A 14,882-nucleotide genomic window follows, 5' to 3' on the forward strand; every position below is an offset into this window, starting at 1 on the left:
TGCATCGTAACCGCTCAAATCATTCATTAAATCAGAACACAAAAAGTAACTTTACTTGAATGCCTCTGCATTAATATTTTATAAATAGCTGAGAATAAATCTTTTGTCATTTTGTTCTCCTTTTTTCCTCCAGTTTGTTTCTCTCTCTTCTCTTAAAGCTCCCAACACTTACTGTCTTTCTCTTTCTCTCTATCTCTCTCTCTCTCTCTCTCCTATTTGGATACACACACACGCCTGGCGAAATGGATCTTATAAATTTTTCAAAGAGATTCATAGCTGCAATCAGGCCTGGTTAAGTGGGACACTGTATCACAAAGCAACATCTGCTGCTCTCTCTCTCTCTCTCTCTCTCTCTCTCTCTCTCTCTCTCTCTCTCTCTCTCTCTCTCTCTCTCTCTCTCTCTCTCTCTGAAAATCACATGCTGTTTGCATAGACAAGATTTTTACAGATATGGAGAGAAAGAGGCATGTGAGTGGGGCTGAATGGAACATTGGGAAAAACAATTTTGTGCTTTTCTGACAAATGTGTGTGTGCTATCAGATTCTGTGAGTTAAGGTCGGAAATGAAATGTGCTGTTCAATTAGGTTGGGATGAACCCCAGACATTTCCCCTTGTAGATGACATATTGTAAGTGGTGTGTGAGCACCAGTATTACCTATGCTATGAAATATGAACAAGCTAGTGCACTGACTCTTACAGAAGGGGTCGTCCTTGAATTGCGGTGGCATTTCAACTTGCATAATTGTTTAAATAGATGTTTCTATACCAAAACATCTTGTACAATATTAGGTAACTATTTAACATTATTAACCAACATGAAATATAGCTGAATTAATTTTATTTATTTGAATAAATGCATTCAAATAATACTTGTGCTGCCATTTTGCCATTGGTTTTATTCACACCTTAAATTACAATTCTGGCTTTCCATAATGCTGTTTCTGTCAATCAATTTGCATATCTAATCAAGGAGATAAAGGGTCATGGTGATTTGAAGAAAGGTTTTGATTGTCATTTATTTGAACTTAATCAGCTTATGTGTGTATGTTTGTATTGCGCAAAATGTTTCTATTTGTACTATCCTTTGTTTTGCCGTAACGTCATCAATAATTAAAGGTGAGTCATCAAAATGTAATAATTGTGTCCTTAAAATGTTTACTTTTTAATGATTTTACAATTAGGTACTGTAACATATGGAAAATACCAACAACCTATGCTGTTACACACCACACATAATGTAAAACCAATCCAAATAAATTCAACCATTTATTACATCTTAAAACAGAAAATGCAAAGGAATATGTTACAATTTAGCACTCGACACCAATTGACATAGAAAAGGCAATTTTTTTGTTGTTGCAGTTTCCCTGCATTGTCTGTACAGCTTCTGTTTATTTGCTGCACGTAAGTTGTCCATACCTAACAAAAGTAACGCAATAGGATTTGGATAAGATACCACAACAACACTGAATGCTTGTTTGTGTTGATAGCATATTTGTAGGAACTTTGATAATAACTTACATAGACAAAAAGGTCATTGGTGTTACTGATAGTCACTGGTGTTACCAGCAGGAGAGTCACCAGAGAGTTACCAGAGTTAATCATTCATATGAACATCCATGAATTGTTATTTCATTAATTGTTTTGTCTCGTAATTATATGTTTCTTTACATAAGAATGACAACACCAATGACACATTTGATTTAAACACATGTAAAGAGCCTTCAGAAAGTAGTCATACCCCTTGACTTATTTCACATTTTGTTGTGTTACAGCCTGAATTCAAAATGTATTAAATTTATATTTTCTCACCCATCTACACACAATACCCCATAATGACGAAGTAAAAACATGTTTTTAGACATTTTGGCAAATTTATTGAAAATGAAATACATAAATATTTAATTTAGCTAAGAATTCACAACCCTGTGTTATACTTTGTAGAAGCTCCTTTGTCAGTGATTACAGATGTGAGTCTTTATTATTTTCAAATTTCTTCAAGCTCTGTCAAATTGATTGTTGATTATTGCTAGACAACCATTTTCAGGTCTTGCCATAGATTTTCAAGTAGATTTAAGTCAAAACTGCAACTTGGCCTCTCAGGAACATTCACTGTCTTCTTGGAAAGCAACTCCAGTGTAGATTTGGCCTTGAGTTTTAGGTTATGTTATTGTCTTGCTGAAAGGTGAATTCATCTCCCAGTGTCTGGTATAAAGGTTTTCCTTTAGGAGTTTGCCTGTGTTTAGCTCCATTCCATTTATTTTTTATCTTGACAAACTCCCTAGTCCTCAACGATTACGAGCATACCCATAACATGATGCAGCCACCACTTTGCATGAAAATATGGAGAGTGGTACTAAGTAATGGATTTGTCCAAAACATAACACTTTGTATTCAGGAAAAAAAGTGAATTGCTTTGCCACATTTTTTGCAGTACTACTTTAGTGCCATGTTGCAAACAGGATGCATGTTTTGGAATGTTTTTATTCTGTACAGGCTTCCTTCTTTTCACTCTGTTAATTAGGTTAGTATTGTGAAGTAACTGCCATGTTGTTGAACCATCCTCAGTTTTCTTTATCACAGCCATTCAATTCTATAACTGTTTTAAAGTCACCATTGGCCTCAATGTGAAATCCCTGAGCTGCTTCCCTCATCTAGTAAGTCCATGCAACTTATTATGTGACTTGTTAAGCACATTTTTACTCATGAACTTATTTAGGCTTGCCATAATAAAAGGGTTGAAAACTTATTGACAAAAAGAAAATTCTGCTTTTCGTTTGTATTTCGTTTCTAAATATTCTTAAAAACATAATTCCACTTTGACTTTACGGGGTATTTTGTGTAGACCAGTGACCATGTCCAAACTGATTTTACCACAGGTGGACTCCAATCAAGTTGTAGAAACATCTCAAGGATGATTAAAGGAAACAGGATGCACCTGAGCTCAATTTCGTGTCTCATAGCAAAGGGTCTAAATACTTAGTAAAGTAAATAAAGTATTTCTGTTTTTATTTTGAATACATTTGCAAACATTTCTAAAAAAACTGTTTTTGCTTTGTCATTGTGAGTTATTGTGTGTTTATTGATTAGGGAAAGAATTTATTTAATACATTTTAGAATAAGGCTGTAATGTAACAAAAATGTGGAAAAAGTCCAGGCGTCTGAATACTTCTCCTGAATGCACTGTTTAATGCTATTTATTACTTCATGGCATTCAAAACAATAGACTGTATATACTGAACATTAATATAAATGCAACATGCAACAATTTCAAAGATTTGACTGAGTTACAGTTCATAAAAGGAAATCAGTCAATTGAAATAAGTTCATTAGTCCCTAATCTATGTATTTCACATAACTGGGAATACAGATATGTTTCTGTTGGTCACGGATACCTTTAAAAAAGTAGGGGCGTAGATCAGAAAACCAGTCAGTATCTGGCGTGACCACCATTTTTCTCACACATTGTGAGACATCTCCTTCGCATAGAGTTGGTCAGGCTGTTGATTATGGCCAGTGGAATATTGTCCCACCCCTCTTACATGTCTGTGTTAAGTTGCTGGATATTAGTGGGAACTGGGCTGTGCAATATCATGCTGAAACATGAGGTGATGGCGGCAGATGAATGGCACAACAATGGGCCTCAGGATCTCGTCACGGTATCTCTGTGCATTCAAATTGCCATCGATAAAATGCAACTATTTTCGTGGTCCACAGCTTATGCATGCCCATACCATAACCCCACGCCCACCACAGGGTACTCTGTTCACAACGTTGACATCAGCACACCGCTCAACATCACAACGCGGTCTGCGGTTGGATGGATTATCTTGGCAAAAGAGAAAGGCTTACTAACAGGGATGTAAACAGATTTGTACACAACATTTGAGACAAATTGCCTTTTTTTATGTATGGAACATTTCTGGGATCTTTTATTTCAGCTCATGAGACATGGGACCAAAACGTCACATTGCTTTTAGATTTTTAGTCAGTATATTTAAAAAAATAATAATAATTGTACTACACCTCGACACATCATCATTGGAAGAAACAAATGCTTAAAAAAATGATGTTTCGCAGTAAAAGGAAATACATATGTTTTCTTATTAAATAACAGTTTAATAAAACAAAACAATTATCGTTTGTCATTTTAAATTGGTTTTACACAATGTCAAAGACCAGGGGGCAGCATTACCACCACAATTCAAGAATGACCCTTTTTTTCAAATGCAAGGTGTTCTAAGGTCTCCTCCCTGACTGACACTTTGATGTGTTCTGGATTTCCATGCCGTGTTTATCTCCTGGAGAAACACTTTGTCATCAACCCTTGTAACCAAATGTAATCCTTTTAGCACCACAGTCACCTGACATTAGACGGAACTTAAAATCAAGATGAAACGAAGGCTACATGACATGGAGTTGGAGACGGTGCCACTGTAGACAAGGTAAAAGGATTTGTAGAAATGAAAGCTTCTTCGCTTTACACTTTTAATGGCACATCTGACGAAGGTTGTCTCTATGCTTTGTGAAACATGATGGCGCAGAATATAATATGAGCATAAATGTGAAAAGAGGCCTGTCTGTCAGTGTCTGCAGCAGTGAGAGCTGAGGAATCTGACTGATACATATGGTAGACTACAGTAGTGCACTGCATGCTGAGCAGAAAAACCAGCCCCCTCTTTTCTTCAGACTGAGTGAGTGACAGCTCACATCCAAATAGTGTAGTGATATGTAATGCTAAATGAAGCGGATAAACATGTCTTTAAATTAAATGAGCAGACGACCTTGCAGTCAGTCAGAGTATGTGCCCCAAATGGCAACCTATTCCCTTCATAGTGCACTACTTTTGACCAGGGATCTAGTCAAAAGTAGTGCACTATATGGGGAATAGTGTGCCATTTGGGATCCGACTAGAATCCGACCGCACCTTTTTATCAGTCAGCCTAGTGGGGCAGGGTCAGGTCTTTCCTTTAGGAGCCATGCTGTTCAGGGCCCCTCTCGGCCCCGTCTCAGCCCTCCCTGCAGGACTAATGGAAAGCTTTCAAGGCATGATGCTCCACAAAAACGTCCGCTCTCATTTGGCCTTTGCCTGCCTTGCTCTGATGTGATGTCACCGCCTGCTTGCGGGCACTGGCCACCCCATTCTTCTGGCTTGACAGCCCTCAGGCTAGCCCTCCTGCACGTACACGCATGCATGCACACACACACACACACATGAACACACACACACACACACACACACAGGGGACTTGCAATGTAAACATGCTTGAAAAAAACAAGGGCTTCAGAAAGTCTAGATCACATCATGTGCACATGGGACATCCCAGACCCAGAGTAGGCTGTCTGTAAAGCCTCCCATTCCTCTTGAGAAGGCAGGGAGGTGTCACATCAAGCTGGGAGAGGGTAATCTAGTGTTTAGCGTCCATCTAGTATTTAGCTGGTGTTTAGCTGTCTTTATCTTACATACGAGCATCTCTGAAATTTATGAACACGTATCGCAAATCACATATTGGATTTAGATGTAAATCTTCCCACAATATTTTTACTTTTTATTTAACCTTTGTTTAACTAAGCAAGTCAGTTAAGAACAAATTCTTATTTACAATGATGGCCTACCCCAGCCAAACCCAGACGATGCTGGGCCAATTGTGCCCCGCCCTATGGGACTCACAATCATGGCCGGATGTGATACAGCCTAGATGCGAACCAGGGACTGTAGTGACGCCTCTAGCACTGAGATGCAGCGTCTTCGACCTCTACATGACATGGAGTTAGAGATGGTGCTACTGTAGACAAGGTAAAAGGATTTGTGGAAATGAAAAGCTTAGTATACAGTGGGGCAAAAAAGTATTTAGTCAGCCACCAATTGTGCAAGTTCTCCCACTTAAAAAGATGAGAGAGGCCTGTAATTTTCATCATAGGTACACTTCAACTATGACAGACAAAATGAGAAAATAAAATCCAGAAAATCACATTGTAGGACTTTTAATGAATTTATTTGCAAATTATGGTGGAAAATAAGTATTTGGTCACCTACAAACAAGCAAGATTTCTGGCTCTCACAGACCTGTAACTTCTTCTTTAAGAGGCTCCTCTGTCCTCCACTCGTTACCTGTATTAATGGCACCTGTTTGAACTTGTTATCAGTAATAGGTAAGCAGCTTGGTTTGAAGAAATCAACTGTGGGAGCAATTATTAGGAAATGGAAGACATACAAGACCACTGATAATCTCCCTCGATCTGGGGCTCCACGCAAGATCTCACCCCTTGGGGTCAAAATGATCACAAGAACGGTGAGCAAAAATCCCAGAACCACACGGGGGGACCTAGTGAATGACCTGCAGAGAGCTGGGACCAAAGTAACAAAGCCTACCATCAGTAACACACTACGCCGCCAGGGACTCAAATCCTGCAGTGCCAGACGTGTCCCCCTGCTTAAGCCAGTACATGTCCAGGCCCGTCTGAAGTTTGCTAGAGAGCATTTGGATGATCCAGAAGAAGATTGGGAGAATGTCAAATGGTCAGATGAAACCAAAATATAACTTTTTGGTAAAAACTCAACTCGTCGTGTTTGGAGGAATGCTGAGTTGCATCCAAAGAACACCATACCTACTGTGAAGCATGGGGGTGGAAACATCATGATTTGAGGCTGTTTTTCTGCAAAGGGACCAGGACGACTGATCCGTGTAAAGGAAAGAATGAGTGTGGCCATGTATCGTGAGATTTTGAGTGAAAACCTCCTACCATCAGCAAGGGCATTGAAGATGAAACGTGGCTGGGTCTTTCAGCATGACAATGATCCCAAACACACCGCCCGGGCAACGAAGGAGTGGCTTCGTAAGAAGCATTTCAAGGTCCTGGAGTGGCCTAGCCAGTCTCCAGATCTCAACCCCATAGAAAATCTTTGAAGGGAGTTGAAAGTCCGTGTTGCCCAGCAACAGCCCCAAAACATCACTGCTCTAGAGGAGATCTGCATGGAGGAATGGGCCAAAATACCAGCAACAGTGTGTGAAAACCTTGTGAAGACTTACAGAAAACGTTTGACCTCTGTCATTGCCAACAAAGGGTATATAACAAAGTATTGAGATAAACTTTTGTTATTGACCAAATACTTATTTTCCACCATAATTTGCAAATAAATTCATAAAAAATCCTACAATGTGATTTTCTGGATTTTTTTCTTCTCATTTTGTCTGTCATAGTTTAAGTGTACCTATGATGAAGATTACAGGCCTCTCACATGTTTTTAAGTGGGAGAACTTGCACAATTGGTGGCTGACTAAATACTTTTTTGCCCCACTGTATGTATGCCAATATATGACATTAAAAACATGGATATAGACTTAAAAGCACTGCTGTATAATGTGAATTGGCTGCTGTATTGCATGGAGATGTAAATAATTAATTTGATTATCAGAGTGCATAAAGCCCACTCCAGTGTAAGCCAGTAAAGATGGAGGTGACCCAAGCCTCTCAGAGCAGAGAATTCTTGTTACCCTGTAGATGCCACCTTTCCCACTCACCCTACCCTGCCCAGCCTGTCATCTGCCTGGTTCAGCCATGTCTCTTGTTATTATTTTTCTCTCATTCACCTCCCTTTATCTTTCCAGAATCATGAATAATTTGTGCCTTAGTCTTGCTGCTTGATGACAGCTGTGCAGTTGGCTTCAGTCAATTTTTTTTCTTTTTTTTTTTTTAGATCAGGTGAATAATGAATAACCCCCTGTAACAAAAGAAGTCAGAGTCGTTCTTCTATATGAGCCCTCCCTCCCCCACCCTACCTCTCGTGTCAGGGGGGAGGAGGCAGGTGAAGAGAAAAGTTACTTTCTCTTTCTCTCTGACTTGTTGGATAACCAAGGTCTAACATTTACTACAAAGCTAAGTCAAATGAATGCCTCCCCCATATAAGCCCTCCCTCCCACACTGTCCCCCTTCCTACCTCTCCAGTCAGGGGGGAGGAGGGGGTGGCAGGTGAGGAAGAGTTACCTTATCTTTCTCTCTGACCTGTTGGGTGATTTGCCAAGATCTAACAATTAAAACCAGCTACAGTGGGTAAAATGAATGTCCATTTTATTGTTCGTATAAACAGGAGAATATCCTGTTTATGCTATTCTTTGGTTGCTGAAATCCGTAGTTTTTGATAAAAACTTCATTTTATGTGATGTCGGAGGTCCAGTCCTCCCAAACTAGTCGCTGCTCAACTCCATCGTAAATCGTGGAGTTGAATTAATTTGGCTAGGTACATGTATGCCATTTCTGACCCATTGCACAACATAAACCTTTATACATGACTTGTTACTCTAACTGCTACAGTATCACCAACTAAAATCCCCAGCTTACAGTGAGTGTATCAATGACATTTAGAGAATGAGTGGAATATACTGTAATTTACAACAAAAGTATTTCAGCAGTGCATTGTATTATACACCATCATTTCCATTGGTAGCGCATAGTGACTCTTTCCACTTTGCCCTGACCCATTGAAGCACACTGGCTGATGGAGGATGATCATGTAGTATTTACAGCCACATCCATAAATTGCAAGAATGCAAGAATGTTTGCTAAAACAATAAATAAAATTACAAATTGAAAAAGTCATGTGAATATTGTATTGTGGAAACCAGATACATACACTGAGTGTTCAAACCATTAACAACACCTTCCTAATATTGAGTTGCACTCCCCCTTTTGCCTTCAGAACAGTCTCAATTCATCAGGGCATGGACTTCACAAGGTGTCAAAAGCATGCCGTGTTGACTACATTGCTTCCCACAGTTGTGTCAGGTTGGCTGGATGTCCTTCAGGTGGTGGACCATTCTTGATACACACGGGATACTGTTGAGTGTGAAAAACCCAGCAGTGTTGCAGTTCCTGACACAAACCGGTGCGCCTGGCACCTACTACCATACCCCGTTCAAAGGCACTTAAATCTTTTGTCTTGCCCATTCACCCACATACACAATCCATGTCTCAATTGTCTCAAGGCTTAAAAATCCTTATTTAAACTGTCTCCTCCCCTTCATCTACACTGATTGAAGTGGATTTAACAAGTGACATCAATAATGGATCATAGCGTTCACCTGGATTCACCTGGTCATGGAAAGAGCAAGTATTCAAAATGTTTTGCACACTCAGTGTATATTGAATTAGTATGTACTTTCAAAGAGTGATTTGGAACAGTAAACAAGTGACTTAGTCAATTGAAAATGTGCTTAGAGTTTTGAAACATGAGCCATTTTGATGATCTGTTTAGATTGTTGTGCTTAGAGTTGTGAAAATGTACCACATAGCCTACTTGTGATGATTGCACTAAAGTGATTGTAAACTGTAAACAGGCTCTGATGACTGTGTGTGATTTATTTGTTTTCTCTCCACCGGCTGCAGCAGCTGGATTGTTGACATTATGAGGTAGGTAGCATTGTGGAGGCTGGTCTACAGACAGCTGAGCTGTGATCTGTCCAAACAGGCCCTGATGAGAAAGGTGATGTATGTCTGTCTATGGGTCTGCAGATTGAGGGATGCGCTCTAGTCTACAAGGTACCTGAAGTGTACTCGAGCAATAGAAAATGTATAGGTGCCGGTACTCTGTACAGGACAACAGCCGGACACTTTATGTATTGGCTCTATATGTACATGGAAAGGGAAGAAAAAGATGCTAGGAAGGAACAGTGTTTGAACCCAAAACTTTGCTGTTGTGGAGGCTGTTTAGTCTCTCCAAATCAGTGTATTACCGCTATGCACTATGCTCTTTACTTGTAGTTGCGGAAGATGCAAAGAATTTTATCAAAAACCAAAGCATGACTTAAAATGTATCTCTTTTATATTTCATGTGTTATTTGACATCAATAATAAATTGCCCCAAACCACCAAAACCACCGCACTCAACTCTCAACTCTCTAATTGAACAACTATGTTCGTCAAGAGAGATGAAATTCGTTCATCTCAGATGTCTCAGCTGTTCATCTCAGCTGTGTGTGTAGTATACTGTGTGTGTGTGTGTGTGTGTGTGTATTTGTGTGTGTGTGTGTGTGTGTGTGAGAGAGAGAGAGAGAGAGAGAGAGAGAGAGAGAGAGAGAGAGAGAGAGAGAGAGAGAGAGAGAGAGAGAGAGAGAGAGAGAGAGAGAGAGAGAGAGAGAGAGAGAGAGCAGGCCTAGATTTAAGCCACAGAATGCAGTGCTCTGATTATTCGCCAGCTCGAATCGATTGGACCATTTCAGGACTTCTTCTATTCATATTTGATATGCCTGGGGGCAATGGGGTAATGCTTTAAAACTTCAGCCCAGGCAGCAGCCAGAGGCCTTGGAGAAAAAATCTGGCCAGACTAATGGCTCATTTGAAGGCTTTGCTTGAAAAGCCTCCTCGGTCTCCTCTCAGAGTAAACCACAAAAGATTGGAGTTACTGAGTCTATTTTAGAGCCAAACAGTCAGTCATTCGGCCGAAAAGATGGAGGACTGCTCTCCTGTCTCTTATAGGCATAGTTACTATAGGTAACTCAGTTATTGTCAATGCTTTCTGCTGTTGCAAACATATGTCACAGCATTTTGAACTATGGCAGCATTATGCGGAGAGCGAAACATTGATTACTTTCTGTCTCCCAAAGACATTGTATTTAGGAAATCGTGTGACTTACATATTCTTCACAGTAGGCTTTCAACGTAGTGCTTTGCAAATTGACGATCGCTCAAAGTCGGCCCATGACACTTTCCACCTGACCCGGCTGACACTAAAGCCCTGTGACTTTGGTCACCTGAGTCACTAACTAATACCTAAGGAATCCATTTGGTGTTAGGGGCACAGGCCTGGGCTGGGTTATACTGTGTAGCTATGACGATGGGGATGGGAGCATTAAATAGTGTTGTAGCTTCAGGCTGCCTCCGAGTGTTAAAGCCACTTCATAGAGTACTAGCTAGCTGCCTACTGTTCGTTCTGCCAGAAGTCCCCATGGAACCAGACACAGCTCAGATCAGATGTAGAGGGATAGATCATACATACACCCGCCCTGTTGGAGAGGGCTCCTGTCACTTAGCAAATGATGACAGAATCAGCTGTCTAGAATAGGATCAGTAATGACAGTTTACTTTGTATTTTTTATTTTTATTTTACTATGACGTTCGTAGTTAGTACACACTTAATAAATTATCTTTCCCTCAATGCAGCTCCACAATTGGTCCCTTCTCCGTTGGCTATTTCTAAAACATTGAACAATCTTCTGGCTCTATTCAATCTGTGTTGCTGAAGCGTTACACATTCCGTAATAGAAATGTAAAGGTAACGATTGAGCAGACGTATGCAGCGTTTACCGTGAATGCAGCCTCCGCTTAAGCGGGAACCTTGCCTTTAAATTTCAATCGCGCTGTAAAACTGAACTTCCGCGATGTGGATTGAATAGAGCCCCTTGATTATTGCAAGTGGATAAAGGAGAGGGTAAATCATTATTATACACAGTAGCATACCACTATCATGGTTAGTCCTGGTCTTTCCCCAAATAATTCACAGGTTATTTTTTAAGTAAGCTCTACCTGCTATAGTTGTTGGCCCGAAAGCAAAGCCTATACTCCTTTCCTCTGGCCTCTCTCTCTCCCTCATTAAATAAGCAGGCATTTTCCTGTACTCCTCAGTCTATTCGTCAGGGGGTTTAAAATATTCAGTATTTTTGCAGGTCTGTACGTTGTAAGATTTGTGGGAAGTGAGGCGTGTAAAATCCTTGTGAGTCAGTGATTTCAATCAATGTTAGTAGAGAAGGGATCATCAACTAGATTCAGCCACGGGATGATTTGTTCTTGAGTGGATGGTCAGGAGGCCGTAATATAATTACAAATCATTTGTAGACTGCAAATTGACCGCAAGAGGAACAAACAGATATAATATTTCACTAAAACAATTATTTCAAACCTTCCTTACATTTGTAAACGATCACATATACATTCGGATATCTCTTTATTATGCGTGGGAATACTTTGGAACAGATTTCCAAAAGTAATATCACTTCAAGCTGATTTGCTGGTGTTTTTACAGTCTTTTATGTCCAACAATAAAACATAAAAACAGTGCCTTCGGGAAAGTATTTAAACCCCTTGACTTTTTTCAAATGTTCTTATGTTTACAGCCTTATTCTAAAATGGATTAAATACAAAACAAAATCCTCAGCAATCTACACACAATAGAGAAAAAACTGAAATACCTTATTTATATAGGTTTTCAGACCATTTGCTATGAGACTAGAAATGGAGCTCAGGTGCATCCTGTTTCCATTGAACATCCTTGAGATGTTTCTGCAACTTGATTGGAGTCCACCTGTGATAAAATCAATTGTTTGGACATGATTGAAGAAAGGCACACACCTGTCTATATAAGGTCCCACAGTTGACAGTGCATGTCAGAGCAAAAACCAAGCCACGAGGTAGAAGGAATTGTCCGTAGAGCTCAGAAACAGGATTATGTCGAGGCACAGATTTGGGAAAGGGTACCAAAACATTTCTGCAGCATTGAAGGTCCCCAAGAACACAGTGGCCTCCATCATTCTTAGATGGAAAAAGTTTGGAACCACCAAGACTCTTCCTAGAGCTGGCCGCCCGGCCAAACTAAACAGTCGGGGGAGAAGGGCCTTGGTCAGGGAGGTGAACAAGAAACCAATGGTCACTGACAGAGCTCCAGAGTTCCTCTGTGGAGATGGGAGAACTTTCCAGAAGGACAGCCATCTCTGCAACACTCCACCAATCAGGCCTTTATGGTGGAGTGGTAAGAGGGAAACCACTCCTCTGTAAAAGGCATATGACAACATGCTTGGAGTTTGCCAAAAGGCACCTAAAGATTCTCAGACCATGAGAAACAAGATTCCCTGGTCTATTACAACCAAGTTTGAACACTTTGGCCTGAATGCCAAGCTTCACATCTGGAGGAAACCTGGCACCATCCCTACGGTGAAGCATGGTGGTGACAGCATCATGCTGTGGGGATGTTTTTCAGCGGCAGAGACTGGGAGACTACTCAGGATCAAGGGAAAGATGAACGAAGTGAAGTACAGAGGTCCAGCTCCAGAGCGATGAAAACCAGCTCCAGAGCACTCAGGACTTCCAACATGCCAGTGACCCTAAGCACACAGCCAAGATAACGCAGGAGCGACTTCGGGACAAGTCTCTGAAAGTCCTTGAGTGGCCAAGCCAGAGCCCGGACTTGAACCTGATCGAACATCTCTAGAGAGACCTGAAAATAACTGTGCAGCAACTCTCCCCATCCAACCTGACAGAGCTTGAGAGGATCAGAAGAGAAGAATGAGAGAAACTCCCCAAACACAGGTGTGCCAAGCTTGTAGCGTCATACCCAAGAAGACTCGAGGCTGTAATCACTGCCAAATTGCTTCAGCAAAGGTCTGAATTCACATGTAAATGTGATATTTCAGTTTTTTATTTTTTATTAGCAAACATTTCTAAAAGCCTGTTTTTGCTTTGTAATTATGGGGTATTGTGTGTAGATTGATGAGAGAAAAAAACGATGTAATTAATTTTAGAATAAGGCTGTAACATGACAAAATGTGGAAAAAGTCAAGAGGCTGAATACTTTCCTAATGCACTGTATTTATTTTTTTGCTGAGAAAACATGGAGGGGGGGGGGGGGAATAAAATCACCTGCAGGTCAAATGGGAACCCTGTAGTAGAGGAACCTGCTTAAATTACTAGCGCCCCGTAGCACTCATGTCGGTATCTATGAAGTGCTTTGAAAGGCTGATTATGTCTCACATCAACACCATCATCCCGGAAACCCACGACCCACTCCAATTCGCATACCGCCCCAAAAGATACACAGATTTCGGGATCTCAATCGCCCTCCCCACTGCCCTTTCCCACCTGGACAAAATGAACACCTATGTGAGAATGCTGTTCATAGCGTTCAACATCATAGTGCCCCAGTGGCGATTTTAGCATAGAAATCTTGGTGGGGCAAACACATTTTTTTCTTTTTTCTTTATAATGCTTTCCAGCAAAGCCATTACACAACACAACACTAACAATACATTAATTGCCCTATAACGTGGACAAACGGTGCCCACAAACAGCAGCCCAACATCTTTCCACTGCAACACCTGGCTATCAAAGGAGCCTTGTCTGGCAGCGAAACAGTTAATTCAGCCTCATTTACTGCCTTTAAAAAAACATAGGTGATAAGGCTACCTTGTTTAAACAAATGTGGTTTCAACTGACAATTTAGATGTACAAACTATAGTGAAGAGCGGATAAGAGGCTATCCATAATTTTGATTAAGACATTAATGAGCAAGCTAGGACGGACTTTGTCAACATAACTATTAGTTCAGCACTTTTGAAATGTACAGCATCAGAATTCAGAACATGGCCCGTTCTTACAATATTCTCCCTGTACACCAAGTCAGAACCATAGGATAAATAATGGGGACATATAAGCAGTCAATGAAAGCTCTTACAATATTCTATGATTACATTTCTCTAAAACAGGCCATAGGCTACATGTGCATGTGCACCACCAAGTCAGAACAGTAAACGAAATGAATAAGGGATAAGGGACGAAAATATTAGCGTCAGGCACATCGGCTACTAACAGCTTACAACACAACATACACTTAGTATTACTTTCTTAGCTACAGTATACATATCTCCCTGGCATGTTACATCATTTATGCAGCAGCATACAAGACATTTTTTAGACTCACCTTGTTGTGCTGTGCTCACTTCCTTCGAAACCACTCATTGTTGAATATGCGATTTCCAACTTGTTTTGTAATGTTAATGTCCAATGAGCGCAATACGTTTTATCTATAATTTCTCTTCATTATTGATCTTCATATGACGTGGATTGAAAAGGATTTGCCAGTAGATTGTCGACTTTATTCATGATGATGACTGATAGCT

Source organism: Oncorhynchus mykiss, chromosome 4, assembly GCF_057628025.1.
Source record: "Oncorhynchus mykiss isolate SJ-2025 chromosome 4, ASM5762802v1, whole genome shotgun sequence".
NCBI classification, from domain to species: domain Eukaryota; kingdom Metazoa; phylum Chordata; class Actinopteri; order Salmoniformes; family Salmonidae; genus Oncorhynchus; species Oncorhynchus mykiss.